Consider the following 17,926-nt stretch of genomic DNA (forward strand, 5'->3'; position numbering starts at 1 on the left):
TATTTCAATTTTCTTTAGCGAAAAACACATACAAATCAACAATGCCATATATATTTCAAGGTGCACACTCACAAATTTAATAAAAATACTCAATGCTCAAACATGTTAAAACTAATAAACACAGTCCTAATGTTCCCTCACTATGGCTGGATTTGATGTATAATTCCCACGGTTACCACTAAGTTTGCCAACCCACATAAGTGGGCATGCAGCATGAAATGACACTCAAGTATAAGTAGATGATTCTCTCCACACAATTATTTAGAAACACCTGCAGGTAATGACACATCATTCCCCGGGCAACATTCTCATTACAAAACATTACACTCTTTTTCTAATGAAATAGCAAAAAATGTCACTCATAAGTTCATAACACTTTGCTATTTGACCTAGGGGTAAATTTAATAAACCTTGTAAAAATGAAAAGGGGTGATATCACCATAGCAACCAATAAGATTCTGTCTATCATTTTCTTAGACGCAAAACAGAAATGATAGACATCATCTGATTGGTTGCTATGGGTAACATCACCTATTTTTTTTAGAAGTTTTACTAAATGTATCCCTAGTCTCTCATGCAAATCTGTGCAGGTGTCATTGCTCCTAGTCTATAGTAAGCGCCAGTCAGAAAACATACCTGGCAACACAATACTAATCAATTTATACGTTTATGAATTGTAATTGTTATATTATTCATTTTCTATGGTCTACAATGAAATCTGAGCTACATATTATTTTTTACTGCAGCAGTTATTGATACTTGTTTCTATAATACCAATTCACACGTCACACAACATATTGCTTTCTCTAATGACACTGTTAATTAAATAAATGGTGACTGTATAACTGTTATTAAAATCAATATATGGTTAGATGTGTATTTGTTCTGGTGACTGTTTGTATATGTATATGAGTAGTGTTTGTGCTGACATTCTTCTCTCTGCACTAGAATGGGGAGTGGTTCCATAAATAGCACACAGGAATGTGCCATTACCTTTTATTAAATGATAGGGAGCGGTTGTGTTCTGTAAAGTTACCTTTTACCCGGGTGCACTGTCTCTTTAAATTGGCATTACCCTGTACAAAGTCACTGCACAGCACACAAATACCTGGAGACCTTTGGTACCGCAGGAGGCACACAGTCACCGGGAGCCTGGGGAAGAGAGCCAGCCAGCTGCTGCCCTGGGGAAAGGTATTGTGGGGGGAGATGTTGGTCCCTGGCAGGGTGGTCGCCCCGTACAGCCGTACGGGTGGGAGTGGAGGGGGGACACGTTACAGAGACAGCATTCATAAAACTGCTACACGCCGCAACGGACACACACCAATGATACATAACACAGGGATCTCACACAGGTCACAAAGTAATGGGGCAAAAACTAGGTGACTGTAACAATGGGACCATACCCCGTGCTGTCAGCATTCTATCACCGACATGACAGTCTGAGACGTTACTATACAGTGACTTGACAATGCTGTGTGTATATTTATACTGACTGGGCACTACTATTATTATTATTATTATTATTATTATTATTATTATTATTATTATTATTATTATTATGCAGTGATTGGGCAATGCTCTGTGTATATTTATAGTACACCTGGGCACTATTGTTTGTATATACTGACTGGACACTATTTGGTTAATAGGTACATTGCCAGTAACTGCCACTTCTGAGTGTATATTTAAATTACTACTGGGCACTGTTGTGATGATAATACACTGACTGGGCACTGCTTTGTGTATATTTATACTATGACTGGGCACTATGGTGATAAGTATTGGAGTGACTGGGCATTGCTGTGTGTATATACTGACTGGACACTTTTGTGAAATGCACTGACTGGGCACTGCTTTGTGTATTGTTATACTACCACTGGGCATTATTATGACAATACAGTGACTTGGTACTGGTGTGTATACGTATAATGACTGAGCACTACTGTGTGTGTGTTAATGCTAGGACTGGGCACTGTTGTGGTAATTCAGTGACTGGGAACTGCAGTGTCTAGGTTTATCCTAGTAATGGACACTGTTGTGGTAATTCAGTGACTCGGCACTGCTGTGTGTATTTTTATACTGTCTGGTCACTATTGTGATAACAGTGAGTGGACACTTTATGGTACTTGTTTCCTAGCACGGTGCCTCCGATCTTGATTGTATACAATTGCATTGCATGCAATATAGCGTCAATGCCACCCCCACTATCAACACCAACCAGAAGCATGGACGCATCCTCCGACCTTTTCAAACCCCCACTATCCACATTGGCGTGGAGTTGTTTTCACATAGTGTAGGGAGCGCAGCGAGCCACCGAGCCCGAAGCGTGGCGAGCGGACACAGATTACTTTACATGTATTCCGGGACCCCTCACGGGGCTCGCTGCGCTCGCCACACTTCGGGCTCGGTGGCTCGCTGCGCTCGCCACACTATCTATAATCAACTCCACGCCGACATGGATAGTGGGGGTATGAAAAGGTCGGAGGACACGTACCGCCGCCCCTCGCGGGCTCGCTGCACTCGCCACGCTTCGGGTTGCTGTTGATAGTGGGGGTGGTGTTGACAATGGGGGTGCATTTAACATTGTAAGCACCCGTCAGGGTGCTTGTACAGTTAAAAATCGCATTGCATTGCATTGCATGCCATTTCGTTGCATGCAATACCATGTGATATTTCATTGTACAAGTACTCCTGTTAATTTAACGAGAATATCGCATCGCACACCACTAAGTACGGTATGCGATGGGCGCCGTGCTAGGAAACAAGTACCCACTTTTGTGATAATGCAATGACAGGGTACTGCTTTGTGTTTATTTATACTATGGCACCATGGTACTGTAATAACACTGACTTGGCACAGATGTGTTTATAATATAACTGGGCACTGCTGTGTATTTATATTATGCTTGGGGATTGCTGTGATAATAGTTAATGCACTTGTGATGTTGTACGCGTAGGGACATTTTGATGTACTGGGATAAGACAATTAATGGTAAAAATTAGTTTGACAAAAATGGCATTTGTTGTTTTTGTTAATTATCATCATCGTTTTCATCAGATTGCGAACCATGCATATTGTCAGGGCGGATTATAGGGGGCGGAAGGGGTGGGGTTTACTTGATCGCTGCAGGTGCAGTGACAGTCAGGCTCCCCTCTGTGTCTTTCCTTCTCCTCTGTCCGCAGCATTGGAAGGGGAAAGGAGGTTGGGGGCTTGGAATCAATTTTGTTGGTGGGTTCCACACAACCTAGTTGCTCTGGGGCAAACACAAGCTTTAATCCAGCCCTGCATTTGGTTTGTCTGGACTCCTGACATACAGTACAAAAAGAGAACATTTTCTATAGTATTAGGTCAACCACGGCAGGCAGTAGGTCGACACATTAAAAAAGTAGACATTGTCAAAAGTAGACATGGAAAATATTGACATGAAAGTTTTTCATCTTTTTTTTTAAAAAGGACGTGTTCATACTTTACCATCCCAGTGGACGTGGAGTGACAATATGCGAGAATGCGACTACGCTGTCCATGTTGACAGACACCCAAAAAACACATTCCTGTCAACCTCTTGCATGTCGACATTTTGCTTGTGTCGACCACATGACCCCGTCGACCTTATGCATGTCCAAATTTTTTCTGTGTCGTCCTACTGTCTGACGACCAATAGTTGTCAAACTAATGACTGTCGACCTACATCCTGTCGATATTCCGAACCACACCCTATTTCAATCATTCAAAACTCCTCTGTGTCTTAGCTCCTCTAATTACTGGCAATGTCAATATATGGTTCTGTATATATATATTTAATCTTATGGCAATACAATATTTAGGTTAACTGCTCTGGCCCTACCCATCTATTTATAATGCAGACTAGCACCGAGCGAATGACTAATGGTCTCTGCTCCTGTGATCACATGATCCTGGCCAGTTGGCATTACTATGTCTGTGTCATGAATGGGCCTAGACATTTTTTTTATTTGGGTGGATACCATGTATAGTCAAGGTGATTATTACTCTGAATTTTCTCAGTGAGCTCTCTGCTGCCTTCATCGTTTACAAAGCAGAAACTAATAGACGTATTATATTACATGTGACATTTATTTACTGGCCTTGTAAATATCTATCAGGTTTTTTCTAACAAGTTCCAAGGGTAAATTTACTAACGCTATAAAACTGACAAGTACCCATATCAACCAATCAGATTCTAGAAATCTTTTCTTTATTGCATTTTAGAAAACGATGGAATCCGTATGGTTGCTCTGGGCACTATTTTTATGTTTTATAAGCTTTGGTAAATCTAGCCCCCAGTGTGAAAGTCGTGGAAGTGTGAATAATTACTAGTGCAAAAACATTGGCCTAATTGGGAACTTGTGCAATTATTTAATTTGGGAAAATGATAGAATCTCTTTTTTTAGATGTTTACAGACTAATGCCGTGTTCACACTGCTCATGTGAAATACCCGGCTTTTACCGGGCATTTTAATGCAGGGGATTGCAGCGCCAGACCCCGTTCTCACTGCTAAGCCAAATTGAAGCAGTCCTACCTGGTAATTTGCCATTTAACACAGATTTTTTTGCAGTCTGAACTGGTCAACCCATGTCTGCATATCCGGGTCTCAAACCGGGTAAAAAGCAGGGTTGGAGACCAGGGAATTTCAACACGGGTTGACCCGTTCACACTGAAAGAAAAAAAAAAATCGGCAAATTAATTTGCCGGGTCAACCCGGCAATTTTCCTAGCAGTGAGAATGCGGTATTAATAGTTGCAAAGGGGTAGAAAATATCATGGTCTGGATAGCAAGGTACTAAAGTTCTTATTTATCCCCCATTTTTTGAGAGAGGTAAAGTACTAGGAATCAGCTTCTAATATCGTGTTCTCACTGCCAGTGAGAAATACACAGGGACGGACCCCCGCTCTCACTGCTAGGCAAATTCCCGGGTGAAGAAGTTCTACCCGGTAATTTGGCTTTTAACAAAGTTTTTTTGGGTCAACCCGGGTCTGCATACCCGGATCTCATATATGGGTAAAAAGAAGGGTTTTACCCGTGTATGAGATCCGGGTATGTGACCCATTCACACTGCAGAAAAACCTGTGTTAAAAGGCAAATTCCCGGGTCGACATGCTAGACCCGGGAATTTGCCTGCAGTGAGAACGGGGTATAACTCTCATTTTATGATGTGGGGGTCACAACTTGTGCTCTACACAAATTAGTACTTTATCAGTCCCAGCTGCAAATGCTAATATTTTGAGAGCTTAATAATAATAATAATAATAATAATAATAATAATAATTATTATTATTATTATTATTATTATTATTTTATTTATATAGTACCTTTTCTCCAATAGGACTCAAGGTGCTTAACAGATATAATTAATGTAATACAGTACAGCAACAATTAAGTACATAAAAGCTTTTCATAAACTATACTTAAGGGAATTACGAACATGCTTGAGTAAACTGGAAAGTCTTGAGTTTTTGAAGGATTCTAGAGTGGGGGCAAACTGTGCGGGAGTTCCATTGAGTCGGAGCGGAAGTTTCTGGATTAAAAGGTCTACAGTCAATAGGCCGACAACTATTGGTCAACAGGCAATGGGCCGACACATTAAAAAGGTTGACATGCACTAATTTGACATTGACAAAAGGCCGGCACGATATGGCAACGGTCGACACAGGAAAATGTCAACACGAGTTTCTCATGGGTTTTTGTCGACCCCCAATTATTGTAATGCTTTGCTCGCTGAGCTCTGCACACTTTTATATTCTTCCTCTATGTCCACTGGGATTGTGAATTAAGAACAAGTTGGTTAGAAAAATGATAATGAAAAACTCATGTCGACCTTTTCCTGTGTCGACAATTGGCATGCCAACCCTTTGCGTGTGTCGACCTTTTGTCAGTGTTGGCCTATTGTATGCCATTTTTTCCCATGTGCCGACCTATTGCCTGTCGACTAATAGTGGTTGACCTATTGCCTGTCAAAACCAATGTGAAAGCTGCTCAATCAAACCAATAATGCCCCTCAGGTGCTGCAAGGGAGGGGGTTTAACCCCCAGCACAACAAAAGGGCATTAGTAATACGATCATAAAAACCAACATAATAGAAGGTAATTCAGAGATCTAAAGCCGTGTACACACGGCAGCGATATGGGCTATAATCGCTGGAAATATGGTCGCTGGCGACCATATTGCCAGTGATGGGAGTGTGCCCCAGAGATAAATCGCCGGGTGCGCGCTCCCGTTTTCAGCCCCATTCTAGTAGATCCTGCGACCAGCTGATTACCTCTACGGCTCCCCGGCAGAGGTTTCTTTTCATCAGCGACCATCACTGGTTGCTGATGAAAAGGAGAGACTGAGCAATATATTGCTCAGCAATATATTGCTAGCAATATATTGCTGAGCAATATATCTCCCTCCTTGTGTACGCACCTTTAGTTACATATATTTTGCAAAAAAAACCATGATAAGCTTCCGGGCCTCGTCAAGGCTTCTCTGATACCGGAAGTCCTACACTGCATGATAACAGCACCCATTCTGGGCCATATAATTTTCTACTGTCAGGCTACATGATAACAGCACTTACCAATATATCTAAAGGTGCATACACACAGGGGAGATATATTGCTCAGTTTCTTCTTTTCATCAGCGACCAGAGATGGTCGCTGATGAAAGGGAACCTCTGCCGGTGGTGCCGCAGAGGTAATCAGCTGGTCGCAGGATCAAGCTCCTGCAACCAGTGATTAGAACGGGGCTGAAAATGGGAGCGCGCACCCGGCGATTTATCGCCGGGTCACACTCCCATCACTGGCAATATGGTCGCCAGTGACCATATTTCCAGCGATTTCAGCCCCTATCACCCCCGTGTGTACACAGCCATAGGCGAATCTAGGGGGTGGTCTGGGGGTGCACAGGACCACCCATTAGCCCATTTTGTAGCTGAGGGATGAGGCTTTCCAACGAGCCCAGCCCCGTGTCTCTAGCCCTCTGGGAACCGGAGATACGGCCAGGCAAAGCTGGAACGTTTTCCCTATAGGATAACATGGGACCCCCACCCAGTTCAAAGGCTGCCAGTTCCCCCTTCGGCATCACTGAAGCTCAAGGTTGATCTCAGTCGAACCCAAATCGCTGGGCCTTCAATCTGATACCAGGCTGGATCTATATGGATTAATTGGTTCCAGGGATATTGAGGTTAAACCGTTTTTTTTTTTTTCATTTCTTAAATGTAATTTCATGACTGTTTATGTTCTTTGAGGGCAGATTTCTCTGGAACCAAACAGCCCAGTTTAACGGGACCAAAATCATTCGAAGCCAACTCAAAAGTTCTTCAATATGATACTGGTCTCATGTAAATGGGTCAGTTGGTTCCAAAGATATAGCTGGTTTGTTAAAGGGGGGTAGGGAGAGGAGAGTGGTTGTCTCTCCCCCTCACACCAGAAAATGCAGGGACTAGGCTGGTGTATAAAGGGTCCCTGCATTTTCTGTTGTGAAAGGGGTATTATTTCAAAGGGGCATTACGGTGTGCAGCATCATGTGTAAGCGGCATTATGTGTGCAGCATCATGTGTAAGGGACATTGGGGCAGATGTATCAACCAGCGTTAAGTGCAAAAATGCACTTAACGCTGGTTAACTGGGGGGGATTACGTCTATCCCTAATGTATTACTAGCGCACCTAATGTGCGCTAGTGACAGCCCGCCGAGTTACGCTCGGCGGGGCTGTCCCTGCAATCCCCCCCAGGGCTTAGCGGCTGGGGCGATGTATTAACAGCCTTCAAGGGCAGGGGGGCGACGGCGAGTGCGCATGTGCGGGGCGGCGAGGGAGCCGATAAGGAGAGCCGTTAACGCTGGGGATAACGGCTCTCCTTATCGGCATGGGGGGATGCGGTCATCTATTAGAATGAACTTAGGTCTACAGTCATTAGGTCTACCCCACTAGGTCGACTGGCAGGAAGGTCGACCTGACTTAAGGTCGACATGGGCCAAGGTCGACATGACTTAAGGTCGAATTTGCATAAAGGTCGACATGAGGAAGGTCGACTGGTCATAAGGTCGACATGGGTTTTTCACTGTTTTTTGAGCCGACATGTGCCGACAGGCGGTATTTCATGCCCTACCATCCACTAGGGCGTGGTGGGAGAATAAAATAGTGTGCCCGAAGCATCGCGAGCGATGCGAGGGTCCGATTCTCATTGCCAACTGTGTCCATGTCGACTGTGTGGACATTCGGATCAAAAAACAGTGAAAAACCCATGTCGACCTTATGACCAGTCGACCTTCCTCATGTCGACCTTTATGCAAATTCGACCTTAAGTCATGTCGACCTTGGCCCATGTCGACCTTAAGTCAGGTCGGCCTTCCTGCCAGTCGACCTAGTGGGGTCGACCTAATGACTGTAGACCTAAGTTCATTCTGACAGATGTCCCGATTCCGGCATGGGGGATGTTAATACATCTCCCCATAACGAGTGCCCGCTTCTCCTCGTTATGCAGGAGAAGCGGGACGTTATTTCAGAAGCGCAAAGGGGGGGGGGGGGGGGTTAGTACATCTGCCTAATTATGTGTGCAGCATCATGTGTAATGGGTACTACGGTACACGGCATCATGTGTAATAGGTACTATGGTGTGCGGCATCATGTGTAATGGGTACTATGGTGTGCGGCATCATGTGTAATGGGGACTATGGTGTGCAGCATCATGTGTAATGGGTACTATGGTGTGCGCATCATGTGTAATGGGTACTATGGTGTGCGGCATCATGTGTAATGGGTACTATGGTGCCATCAAGCAAGAACCCCCTAGCAATGAGCTGGTAGGTAAGCAGCACTTATGTGGCAAACATGTAATGGGCATTACGGTTTGTTATATAGTATGTAATGGGCATCATGATATGTGACACAATGTGTAATGGGCATTATGGTGTGTGGCCTTATGTGTAATTGGCATTACGGCGTGTGGCTTTATGTGTAATGGGTATTACGGAGTTTGCTAAAATGTGTAATGGGCATTACTGTGTATGGTCTAAAGTGTAATACCACACCCCTTTTTGTGATGCCATGCCTCCTTCCCATGAGACCACACCCCCTTTTGCCAAAAGTCCCCCTACTGTTATGTCTAGATCTGGGACCACCCATTACCATAATTCTAGATTCGCCTATGTACACAGCTTAAGTTGAGAGCCAGCCTATCAGGAGTTACCCCTAAGTCCTCCCTGTGGCACTACAGGAACCAGCATGCCCTCCAAATGCAGGTCCTAACAATTGCCTGTTGCAAATAAAACCAATGTGAAAGCTGCTCAGTCAAACCAGTAATGCCCCTCAGGTGCTGCAAGGGGTGGGGGGATTTAACCCCCAGCACAACAAAAATAATACATTAATAATAAGATTTGAAAAACCAACATAATAGAAGGTAATTCAGTGATCTTAGTTACATATAGTTATTGCCTGTCACCCAGTAGTGATCGATCTGTTGACTGTCGACCCCTCAACCAGTTACCTGGTAAACTGTTGCAGCTAGAATTATGATGACTGTTGTGTCTGCTATAGTATGTCTTGGCTTTTATTAGATTACCTGATGTAAAAGTAGCTTAGACCATGCAGAAAAAGCGGGCGTAATATAAGAAGACCCCCAACACTTGCTTTTTTAATTGAAATATTATGCTTAAAATCTGTAAATCTCTCCTCCTAAATTACAACCTATTAAAGGACACTTGGATCACCATAAATGCAATGCTGTGCATTTCTAGTTCTGCTTTGCGTACCACTCATCCCTAGGTAACAAGTAGTAGTGCAGTTTCACTACCTTGTATTGTTACAAAAAAAGAACGTGGTTATTAAGGTGTTGTCAAAAAGCCAGAATTTCAAGTTTGGTAAGGTGCCAGGCATGGAGATGAACAGCATGGAAACCGCTTGTGTCAGATAATGACCGATACAAATGGAATAGATTTAGAATGTAACACATCTTGCTTAGTGTTAAGCTGTGTACACACAGGGGCGATATATTGCTCAGCAATATATTGCTGTGTCTCCTTTTTATCAGCAACCAGAAATGGTCGCCGATGAAAGGGAACCTCTGCCTGGGGAGCCGCAGAGGGAATCAGCTGGTCACAGGAGGAAGCTCCTGCGACCAGCGATCATAAGGGGGCTAAAAATGGGAGCGCGCAGCCGGCAATTTATCGACGGTGCGCACTCCAATCGCTGGCAATATGGTCGCTCAACGACCATATGGCATTTTCTGGGTGTGTCTCAAAAAATTTCGGCATGGCCAGGTATTTTTAGGGAGGGTCTTTGACATTAGCACTGACCACTTCCAGCCAGGGCCTGATAAAGGGTCTGATTCAGTCCCATTCGCTAGGCTGTGTATACTCACAGCCTAGCAAACAGGTCAGCGCTGCCCCACCGAACGTGTATATTCATGCATGCGCAGACCCTCGCCATTGGAAATGGCCCCATCTGATGGGGTCTGAATTAGGCAGAAAGTGCCTAATGGGCCTGTAGTTGAAAATGTTCAAGAGCCTATTAAAAGAAGTGGAGAGGGTAAAACCATAGACATGTACAGTAGGCATGTAGAACCCATACACAATAAGCCCCAGTGTCTCCCTAAATATATAGAAGTACAAAAATTGCCTAAATTTGTAAAATAGGTATAACATTTTAATACTTATGGCAGGGGTTCCCAAATTGTGCACCTAGGCTCCCTGGGGTGCAAACTTTGCACCTAAGGGTGCCGTGACTAATATTCTCATAATCTAGGGTGCCGTGATGCAAAAAAGTTTGGGAACCACTGATTTATGGTTTATAGCTGGAAAAGGCACGGGACGCAATGCGCCATGCATGGGCACCTTTAATCTGGTCCTGCTTCCAGCTCGTCTCGCTTGCAGATTAGTGGCAGCCTCACACCTACTCACATTTGCTCAGACGGCAAAGACTCTTGTAAGTGTTGCCAGGATTTTGGAATGGATCAGGGTTGCCGACCCTCCCGGAATTTGCGGGAGTCTCCCAAAATCGTGTCCATCCTCCCGGCCCCCGGAAGGGTGGGCAACCCTCCCGGAATCAGGGGGACCCCCACTGAGCCCCCCGATCGCAGCATTTATATGCCGCAATCCGCGGGTCTCAGGGGAGGGGGCGGAGCTAAAACGGCACAATCGTGCCGTTTTAGCCCCGCCCCCTCCATGGATATCAGTTATTTCTGCTATTTGGTGTAATGGGGGTGGGGCTTAATGACGTCACAGTTAAGCCCCACCCCCAAAACTCTTCTCCCGGAGAGGATTTTTTTAGAAGTCGGCAACCCTGGAATGGATCTGTGAATGTATAGCAATCTGCAACGTCTTAAGACACACCCATTTATGCAAATACATTTGAAATGCTGCAATAGTGTTTTAACAGGAAGGAATGTTTTTGAATAGAAAAATAAATTGCTGTAATAGAAAAAGAGCTTTTTTTTTCTACTGTATTTAAAATTCCACAAAGAGAAGTCAGGTTGAGATATTGCGAAAAACACCCGATGCTATTTTTATGCAGGAACTAACATTAACTCAGTTCCTGAAAATCTCATTAAATATGACTTAATCAGGAACTGGGAACCGGTCACTGGTCAAAATATACTTTTCATAAAATAATATCAATTCTTCAATATATACATTTTTTTTTTTTTTAAACAGCTCCACTCCCAGACACATTTTTTCCCAAAAAAAAAATAATGACATCCAAATAATATGCAGGAGAGACATGGCATCAAGGATTTTAGACAAAAGTTTCTAGAGTCAAAACCTGGTGCTACTAGTCTCCTGTGCCCAGTTCCTAAAAATCAGGACTAACATTAGATCGCCACATGTGAAATGTCTGAACCACAATACAGCTATTGAAAAAAATAGTTTTATATATGCCCATTAACCCTCCTTTATTTCACCCCTCACTATTGGAGGCTTCCAAACTATCCTACTGAGAGTTCTATTTATCAAAATAGACACCCGTTTTATCACATAAACAGCTCCACAGTATTCTGTGGGGTCTGCTATTTGCTAGATTTATAATTCCGGCACATGTGACCATTCGATTTTAACATCTTTAGATGCTGTTAACCATTGTTACCCATTGTAGCCTATGCACAACAGATCATATAATTTACCAATGGCCTTTGCTCTTGCATGGTCTTAAGAAGATATTGTGTTTTGCCTCTGACGCAAACAATAGAGTGATCTCATTAGAGATCAATTTACGATTACACATCGCAAAGAGGTTCTCTGATAAGAAATTATAATTATAGGGGTACTTGTGTATTTTGGCGGCGCCCATCGCATCGCATACCATAACGCATACGATGGTATGCGATGCGACGCGATATCGTACGATAGTGCACGATGGCATACAATTTTGAAATTGTATGCCATTGTACATGGCATACAATGCCATACGATGCGATGCGATGCGATTAAACATTGTATAAGCACCCTAATGGGTGCTTATACAATGTTAAGCACCCAAATGGGTGCTTACAATGTTAAATGCACCCCCACGCCACCCCCCCACTATAAACGTGAACCCGAAGCGTGGCGAGCGCAGCGAGCCCGCGAGGGGAGGCGGTACGCGTCCTACGACCTTTTCATTCCCCCACTATCCACGTCGGCGTGTAGTTGAGAATAGAATAGTGTGGCGAGCGCAGCGAGCCACCGAGCCCGAAGCGTGGCGAGGGGACGCGGATACCTGTGAAGCCCGCGAAGGGACGCGTTTACCTGTGAAGGTATCCGCGTCCGCTCGCCACGCTTCGGGCTCGGTGGCTCGCTGTGCTCGCCACACTATTCTATTCTCAACTCCACGCTGACGTGGATAGTGGGGGTATGAAAAGGTCGTAGGACGCGTACCGCTGCGCTCGCCACGCTTCGGGTTCACGTTTATAGTGGGGGGGTGGCGTGGGGGTGCATTTAACATTGTAAGCACCCATTTGGGTGCTCAAAAGCACCCTTTAGGGTGCTTATACGATTTTTGGTCGTATAGGGGGTCAAAATCGCGTTGCATCGCATCGTATGCCATCGGGTGCATGGCATGCGATGCGATCTGTTCGTCGTACGACGGACATCGGGGGCGCCGCCAAAGTACACAAGTACCATTATAGGTTCCAAAACCTGATAATAAATACCCTATGCCTTTTAGTCCAGGCTGCATCTGACTGGATACCATGGGTAAGAATTGAATGCAAATGTGGCTAAATACACAATGTAAAAATGTTCAACAATTCCTTTTTTGTCCAGAGATGGGCTCTGAAATGTTATAACGTGAGTTATATGGCATTACCTAGGGGCCAAGAGCTTGCAAAATCCAACAGTTTAGTAGCCCCCTACAAACTTATGGAGGACTGCTTTAAGTTAAGGTTGGCAGTGGAGGGCCCACAGCAAGGGCGTAACTACCATGGGTGCAGGGGGTGCAGGTGCTATGGGGCACAGAGCTGCAGGGGGCCCATCTTTACTGTCTAAGTAATATGTTTTACATATAATTATCATCATCAGTTGCTAAATAGGGGGCCCTTACAAACTTTTGCTATGGGGCCTATGAATATCTAGTTACACCCCTGGGCCACAGCACATATTGGATATATCTGCTGCAGTCCCTTCATGTTAAATCTAGGTGATCCTTAATATGTACTGCTACTCCCTCCACCTCCCCAGCAATAGCTCACAAACTTTCCTTAATAAGTATGCTACCATATGAGGTTCTACTTGTACATAAACATATGAATGGTGATATTTATTTACAGTTTATTTATTTACAGTTTGTTATATAGCGCAGCATATTCCATTACGCTTTACAATTGGAAACAACAGTGATTAAACAAACTGGGTAGAAACAAACCAACATAGAGGTAGGCAGGCCCTGCTCGCAAGCTTACAATCTATAGATATGGATTCTTCATTCCAGAGAACCTCTGTGCCAATATTCTGGCATGAAGTAATTGTCTTCATTCTTTCTACTAAAGGGGGTGATTCTGGTTATGGGGACGCCCAGGAAAATGCTGGGTGTCCCCATGCGAACGGGAGTGGTTAACTGCCTTCCGTGGGCAGGCAGCTGAAGTCACCGGATGTCAGGCTGCCCCCGCTCTTCACGGAGCAGTGTGCCACTAATCTAAGGCACCAGGGAGTGACTTTGATTAGTGAGCTCTTCAAAAATCATTCAATGGTCGGTGAACATTGAATGATATTGGCCACCCATGCAAGGCTGTGAATGGATGTTTATGTAACACAACCATTCACAGCATTGGGGGGGAAATCGGCGAATAGAGGGGGGTGGGCATTCAGACGCATGGTGGGCGGCGCTACAAGGCTCGCAAAGCAGCAAACTAACCCTGCTTTGCGAGCCAACCAGAATGAGGGCCAAAGTGGGAGTAAGGCGTGCCTGGGGAAACGGGATCTTTGTTGATGACTTTTATAAATTAAGGTTAAAATTTACTACATTGCCATATTGATGTCATAATATAGGTTCCAAATGCATTGATTGACAGGGGTGTCACAAATATAGTCTGAACCCATAAAATGGCTAACGTAGAGGTTGTAGACTGATGTTCACGAGTTTCAAAGGGTGGGCTATGTGTGTTATAAATCAAAAGAAATATGTTATTCAGCACAGTTTGCAAAGGTTTTCAGACAGGAAGAGGGATACAGCAAAGTATTTGAAGCACGCCAGTTGGAATACTGAGCATTAAAGTCTTTCCTTATTGCTTTTATAATTTACTGTGCGTGCTGTTCTTGTTTTCAGACCCACAAATTATGCACAAACATAGCTGCACCAGTTTTACTGTACCGTGTACCTTGTGCACTATATTTTTGTTCTAAAATAATTTGCAGAATATAACATAAGGTCACCACTTCCAAATTCTAGCCAGTATAGGTATAACAAGTTTTTTTTACTCTTGGTCTTTGGATGTGGCAATACACTGTAATGCATGCATAAATTACAATTAAAATATATTTTAAATATAGCAGCAACTTAAAAATAAAATCTTAAGTGAAAGCCATGGCAGTTCTTGACCATCCATGTTACAAACTGCAGAAACTGTCACCATGAAGTGACTAAGCACTGGCGGAACATGTGGGTGGTGAGCCCAGGTGCAAAAAATATAATTTGTGCCCCCTTCCACCTCCCCAACCAAAGTTCAAAATATGCAACATGGCAGTGGGTGGCAGGTAGAGGCAGTGGGTGGCAGGTAGAGGCAGTGGGCAGTATTCAATGCTCTTGATTCACCGTTTTTTTCAGTGAACAGGGCTGTTTTTCAGCGAAACAGTGATTTTTATCTCTGATAATGATATTCACCATATTCAATGATCACTGTTCAATCAGAATAAGGGCCTGCGTGTGTGCGTGTGAGAGAAAAGTGAGGTGGCACTTGCAAAAATGCGCTGAAGCTGGCAAGTTGAAAATAGGAATCTTTTCCAGCCGACAAGATGTCTGTCTCTTACCCGCCCTGGCGAACCTTCTGAGTAAATGTTGATATTAATTCATTGCAACAATAGGAAATAATTCTCATTGACGCATATTAGACGTATTTTATCATTTCTAAACCAACACACATAAAGAAAACAAGTTCATCTTGTTTCAAGCAACTGGCGTCTTTCATAGGTGTAAGCACTGCCAACATCGGGCAGATTTAATAGATTAATGTGAACTTCCTTTCATCCACATTCATTACTGCACCCACTTTGTCCAGTTCCCTCCTTAGTACTATAAGACTTTCCCTTTAGTCTCCAAAGTATTTCCTGAAAACGCTCTTCTTCTGGCAGGCTCATCAAAATCCATAGCCACCTATTTACCCAAAGCCTACCCTTTTACATACTTCACACAAAACTTACCTTCACGCTCTTTCTTCCCTCCAGCAACCTAGCCTATGAGCAGCGGCAGCACCCTCTTATCTCTCTGTTGGTTAGTACATACGGTACTTATATGTTAGTTGGGCGCCCACTATAGTTAGAACACTCATACCCCTACTATCCATGTCGGCATGGAGTTGATTTTATATAGTGTGGCGAGCGCAGCAAGCCACTGAGCCTGAAGCGTGGCGAGTGTAGCATGCCCCTGCGAGGGGACGCGGAAAACTAAGCAAGTAGCTTAGTGGGGGCCCAACTAACATATAAGTACCGTACATACTATTTTTCTATTATGCTATTTATTCCCATTTGTAAAGCACTGTAGTAATGTGTGCTGGTGCTATATTAATGAATACTAATGGTAATCATAGTTTGCTCTCAAGTGACATAAATTGTAAGTGCATGTATAAATAATCATGCAAAGTCAGGCATGACATACCACCAACGCTTGCTCACAATATTGCAGCAGCTATATCAAGTCAAACAAACCCTTTAACCTTCATATAGTGGTAGTCCATCACAAAAATAGCCACACACTTCCTCCTTGAGCAATAGTGAAGCTATGCTGTGGAATTCCAGTCAGGATAAAGCTGTTGAGTAGAGTATGTTATCAGTATAATGGAGAAAAGGCACTGTTAGCAACCTGTGGTGAAAATTAGAAATGAATGACATAACATGTCACTTCCTACCAGCTGCAAATCCGCACACATTTACTGCCGAGTTATAACCAAGCAGGCAGTGGGGATTCTAAAGTGACAATTGTGCATTCATGCACGGCACTCTTTGTTATCTAATGATGCGCCCCCCTGACAAGACAAAAGTAAAATATTGTATTTGTCTCCATTTTTTTCCTCCTATAGATATTAATACATTTAGAGACTGATGCTGAATTTGTTGCACTTTGGACATAGCATATGCTCATAAATAGTAAATAATCTGTTAAGTCATATGTACCGGAATATGCATTTTAAGCTGGCCATACATCTACAGATCGATTGTAAGATTGGGCTTGTTGGAACAAAATCCTGGTAATGGATGAGAGCAGATGACAGTTGACCATTTGCTTTGAAATGCTGGAAAACTGCCAAAAACTGTCATTCAAATACTACCAGGTTTTAGTTCCAACCAACCCAATCTGGCAATCGATCTGTAGATGTATGGCCACCTATAGTCTGCCCAAACTGGGCAACTTCCCATAGCCCCACAATTCTTTGGACTTCAAGCATGGGCAGGTGGTGTTGGTAACACAATTTGAGTGGTGAGGCTTTGTGAACAGCCTGCAGCCAGACAGTGGAAACCCCCCCCCTCCCCCCCCCCCCAGCATACTTAGAATGTTGACAGGAGTAGTGCTGCTTAGACAGGAGTAGTGCTGCTTACGCACACAATGCCCACAGGAGTAGTATATAAACATAAAACCCTCCTGCCCGGTGCTTCCCCACTCTGCAGACTCGGTGTGTGCCAGCAGGTGCAACCACAGTGTAGATGCACTGTGGGCAAAGCACTACTGGCACACACTTACAGCTCTGGTTGTCAGTATGCTGATTGTCAGTTAAGGCCCATACACACTGGGCGATTTTGAGCTGAAATCAGCTCAGTTTTGTCGTTTGAGCTGCTTTCAGCTCAAAAGCTGCCCATTGTGAACGGGCTGGTGATGAGCACTGATGAGCACTCTCACATCATTGCCGGTCACCGGCACTCATCTGCTGGTTTTACCAGGTGGACAGTTTTCCATAGCATCCTGCTATGGAAAGTCGTCCACCCCCATGAAAATCACATGGATGCGTGAAAATCACTCAGAGTGTGTGTATGCCATAAGCGATTTTGAGCCCAGCGGTTTTTCCCATCATCAATCTGTATATAGGCTGGGCAAAAACGCAACAACACAACAAGGTAATAAGCAGTGGTGGCTCTTACTTTGATGGAGAAGGGGGGCTGTTGCAATGCTTTGGCAGCAGTCCATAAAAGCAAAGTCACGGTCCCGGGTCTGGCGAATGCACAGTATCATCCTTGGTACTGAGCATGTGAAGAATCTGTTCTTATGGACTGCAGCCAAAGCAGCCCATGGGGCCTTCCCATGATAAGCTTGCAG

General features: G+C 44.0%; 1 protein-coding gene across 1 annotated transcript in view; it reads left to right on the plus strand.

Moving 5' to 3' along the window:
- The first annotated feature begins 1,047 nt into the window (after positions 1 to 1,047).
- The window catches only part of NGEF (neuronal guanine nucleotide exchange factor), a 133,635-nt gene continuing 116,756 nt past the window's right edge, over positions 1,048 to 17,926 (plus strand). The window contains exon 1 of the mRNA XM_083178135.1: positions 1,048 to 1,191. The gene's annotated coding sequence lies outside the window, so the exon portion shown is untranslated. The remainder of the gene's footprint in view (positions 1,192 to 17,926) is intronic.

Source organism: Crinia signifera, chromosome 3 (genome assembly GCF_055691185.1).
Source record: "Crinia signifera chromosome 3, ASM5569118v1, whole genome shotgun sequence".
Taxonomy (NCBI): domain Eukaryota; kingdom Metazoa; phylum Chordata; class Amphibia; order Anura; family Myobatrachidae; genus Crinia; species Crinia signifera.